The sequence below is a fragment of the Mizuhopecten yessoensis genome, unplaced genomic scaffold (genome assembly GCF_002113885.1).
Source record: "Mizuhopecten yessoensis strain PY_sf001 unplaced genomic scaffold, ASM211388v2 scaffold715915, whole genome shotgun sequence".
Classification (NCBI taxonomy): domain Eukaryota; kingdom Metazoa; phylum Mollusca; class Bivalvia; order Pectinida; family Pectinidae; genus Mizuhopecten; species Mizuhopecten yessoensis.
The window spans coordinates 36,761-42,391 of NW_018479855.1; positions in this window are offsets into that span (position 1 = coordinate 36,761).

The following is a 5,631-nucleotide window of genomic DNA, read 5'->3' on the forward strand; positions in this document are numbered from 1 at the left end:
GTTTGGGGACACCTGTTATATCTGACATACCCATGGTATACCTGTTATAGTTAATATGTTATAGTTGACATACACATGGGTGCACCTGTTATAGTTGACATACACATAGGGGCACCTGTTATAGTTGACATACACATGTGGACACCTGTTATATCAGTTAACATACAAATGGGGACACCTGTTACAGTTACCATGGACACCTGTTATAGTTGACATACACCTGGGTACACCTGTTATAGTTGACATGCACATGGGACACATGTTACATATAGTTGACATACACATGGGACACCTATATATATCTGACATACACATGGGGACACCTGTTTGGGGACACCTGTTATATCTGACATACGCATGGAGACACCTGTTATATCTGACATACTCATGGTATACCTGTTATAGTTAATATGTTATAGTTGACATACACATGGGTACAACTGTTATAGTTGACAAACACATGGGGACACCTGTTATAGTTGTCATACACATCTGTTATAGTTGACATACCCATGGGTTGACATACACATGGGTACACCTGGTATAGTTGACATACACATGGGTGCACCTGTTATAGTTGACATACACATAGGGGCACCTGTTATAGTTGACATACACATAGGTACACCTGTTATAGTTGACATACAAATGGGGACCCCTGTTACAGTTACCATACACATGGGGACACCTGTTATATCTGACATACTCATGGTATACCTGTTATAGTTAATATGTTATAGTTGACATACACATGGGTGCACCTGTTATAGTTGACATACACATAGGGGCACCTGTTATAGTTGACATACACATGGCTTCACCTGTTATAGTTGACATACACATTGGTACACCTGTTATAGTTGACATACACAAGTGGACACCTGTTATATTTGACATACACATGGCTACACCTGTTTTAGTTGACATTCACATGGGGACACCTGTTATAGTTGTCATACACATCTGTTATAGTTGACATACCCATGGGTTGACATACACATGGGTACACCTGTTATAGTTGACTTACACACGGGGACACCTGTTATAGTTGACTTACACATTGGGACACCTGTTATATCTGACATACATATGGGACACCTGTTATATCTGACATACACAAGGGGGGGGACACCTGTTATATCTGACATACCCATGGTATACCTGTTATAGTTAATATGTTATAGTTGACATACACATGGGTTGACATACACATGGGTACACCTGGTATAGTTGACATACACATGGGGGCACCTGTTATAGTTTACATACACAGGGGGCCACCTGTTATAGTTGACATACAAATGGGGACACCTGTTATATTTGACATACACATGGGACACCTGTTTTACATGAGTCTGTTTATCTGTCTGCTCACATGGGGACACCTGTTATATCTGTCATACACATGGGGACACCTGTTACAGTTAACATACAAATGGGGACGCCTGTTATAGTTAACATACACATGGGTACACCTGTTATAGATGACATGCACATGGGACACCCGTTATATCTGTCATACACATGGGGACACCTGTTACAGTTACCATACACATGGGGACACCTGTTATACTTGACTTACACATGGGGACACCTGTTCTATCTGACATACACATGGGACACCTGGTATATCTGACATACACATGGTATACCTGTTATAACATACACATGGGGACACCTGTTATAGTTAACATACACATGGGCATACCTGTTATAGCTGACATACACATGTGGATAGTTGACATACACATGGGGATACCTGATATAGTTGACATACACATAGTCTGTTTATCTGTCTGTTCACATGGGGACCCCTGTTATATCTGACATACACATGGGATAAATTTATAGTTAATATACACATGGGGATACCTGTTATATCTTCCATACACCTGGGGACACCTGTAACAGTTAACATACACATGGGGACACCTATTATAGCTGACATACACATGGGGACACCTGTTATATCGGACATCCACATGGTATACCTGTTATAGTTAATATACACATGGGGAGACCTGTTATATCTGACATACACATGCGGACACCTGTTATAGTTGACATTCCAATGGGACACCTGTTATAGTTGATATACACATGGGTACACCTGTTATAGATGACATGCACATGGGACACCCGTTATATCTGTCATACACATGGGGATACCTGTTATATCTGACATACACATGTGGACACCTGTTATAGTTGACATACAAATGGGGACACCTGTTACAGTTACCATACACATGGGGACACCTGTTATAGTTGACTTACACATGGGGACACCTGTAATAGTTGACTTACACATGGGGACACCTGTTATATCTGACATACACATGGTATACCTGTTATAGTTAATATACACATGGGGTGACCTGTTATATCTGACATACACATGGGGACACCTGTTACAGTTAACCTACACATGGCGACACCTGTTATAGTTGACATCCACATGGGGACACCTGTTATAGCTGACATACACATGGGGACACCTGTCATAGTTGACTTACACATGGGGACACCTGTAATAGTTGACTTACACATGGGGACACCTGGTATATCTGACATACACATGGTATACCTGTTATAGTTAATGTACACATGGGGTGACCTGTTAGATCTGACATACACATGGGGACAACTGTTACAGTTAACATACACATGGGGACACCTGTTATAGTTAACATACACATGGGGACACCTGTTATAGTTGACTAACACATGGGGACACCTGTTATATCTGACATACACATGGGATTACCGTTATAGTTAATATACACATGGGGATACCTGTTATATCTGACATACACATGGGGACACCTGTTACAGTTAACATACACATGGGGATACCTGTTATAGTTGACATACACATGGGGACACCTGTTATAGTTGACATACACATGGGGACACCTGTTATAGCTGACATACACATGTGGATACCTGTTATAGTTAACATACACATGGGGACACCTGTTATAGTTGACTTACACATGGGCACACCTGTAATAGTTGACTTACACATGGGGACCCCTGTTATATCTGACATACACATGGGGACACCTGTTACATCTGACATACACATGGGGACACCTGTTACAGTTAACATACAAATGGGGACCCCTGTTATAGTTGACATACACATGGGGGCACCTGTTATAGTTGACATACACATGTGGATACCTGTTATTTGACATACACATGGGGACACCTGTTACAGTTAACATACAAATGGGGACCCCTGTTATAGTTGACATACACATGGGGATACCTGATATAGTTGACATACACATGGGTACACCTGTTATAGTTGACAAACACATGGGTACACCTGTTATAGTTGACAAACACATGGGTACACCTGTTATAGTTGACATGCACATGGAGACACCTGTTACAGTTAACATACAAATGGGGACCCCTGTTATAGTTGACATACACATGGAGCCACCTGTTACAGGTAACATACAAATGGGGACACCTGGTATGGTTAACATACACATTGGGACACCTGCTATAGTTGACTTACACATGGGGACACCTGTAATAGTTGACTTACACATGGGGACACCTGTAATAGTTAACTTACACATGGGGACACCTGTTATATCTGACATACACATGGGATAAATTTATAGTTAATATACACATGGGGATACCTGTTATATCTGACATACACATGGAGACACCTGTTATAGTTGACATACACATGTGGATACCTGTTATAGTTGACATACACATGGGACACCTGTTATAGTTGACATACACATGGGGACACCTGTTATAGTTGACATACACATGGGGAAACCTTTTACAGCTGACATACACATGGGGAAACCTTTTACAGCTGACATACACATGGGTACACCTGTTATAGTTGACATGCACATGGGACACCTGTTATATCTGACATACACATGGGGATACCTGTTATATCTGACATACACATGGTATACCTGTTATAGTTAATATACACATGGGGTTACCTGTTATATCTGACATACACATGGGGACACCTGTTACAGTTAACATACAAATGGGGACACCTGTTATAGTTGACATAAACATGGAAACACCTGTTACAGTTAACATACAAATGGGGACACCTGTTATAGTTGACATACACATGGGGACACCTGTTATATCTGACATACACATGGGGACACCTGTTACAGTTAACATACACATATGGACACCTGTTATAGTTGACATACACATGGGGTTACCTGTTATATCTGACATACACATGGGGACACCTGTTACAGTTAACATACACATGTGGACACCTGTTATAGTTGACATACACATGGGGACACCTGTTATAGTTGACATGCACATGGGACACCTGTTATATCTGACATACACATGGGGACACCTGTTATATCTGACATACACATGGGGACACCTGTTATAGTTAACATACACATGGGGATACCCGTTATATCTGACATACACACGAGCATGCCTGTTATAGCTGACATACACATGGGGGCACCTGTTATAGTTGACATACACATGGGGACACCTGTTATAGTTGACATACACATGTGGACACCTGTTATATCTACCATACACATGGGGACACCTGTTATATCTGACATACACATGGGGACCCCTGTTATATCTGACATACACATGGGGACACCTGTTATAGCTGACATACACATTCGTACAGTTATTATCTATACAGGACATAGCTTATCACTACACAGTTGGTCATTGATGAAGATATAAACTGTATTACAATGACTACCGATGAACAGGGAAGTACTTAATACTTACAAGGCTCTCTCATGGCTGTTATGTCCATGTCTTGGTACCGTATCTCTGACATTTGTATTCTAGGAGATTGAAGGGTTGGGAGAGGAACGCTGTTAGATAAAGATGCTTGCTGCACTTATAATATAAACACACCGTAGCACAGGTCACTCCAGTGTATAACATAGGATACCAGGATTACACCATCTTCACAGAGATCAGCAGACTAGTATTAAACATTTTTAAACACTGGATGGTTTCAGTGTGAGGACAGAAAACATGCTGGAATCAATGAGATTACCTCAGCTAGTAGTTGGGCTAGCGGTAACAGACAGTCTCAGGTACCCCAGGTGTCACAATGGAAAATTTGTACAAGGCGATAAACAGTTTATTACTTTGACAAGCCACAATGAGGGCTTGCATTGGTATTCCCTGTAAAGAAACCAGACGATGCTACTTCTCTCACTGTAATACAGTATCAGTGTCCACTTTTAAAGTTTTCAAATGTCAGGTACATGAAACAAAATCCTCCGAATGCACAATATTTACTTTCCGACCAAGCCTGTGTTTAGTGCAGCATTAAATACCTTAGAATTTGTCTTGTGACTGTGTGTCCTATGATGCATGTGAACTTCACAGTCAGGTATATGTAATGTATTGTTAGCTTTACCCACCCTTACAAGTAATAATCAGTCAGGTATACCTAATGAATTGTTAGCTTTACCCATCCTTACAAGGGATAATCACAGTCTGGTATACATAATGAATTGTTAGCTTTACCCATCCTTACAAGGGATAATGTTAGCTTAACCCACCCTTACAAGTGATAATCACAGTCTGGTATACCTAATGAATTGTTAGCTTTACCCA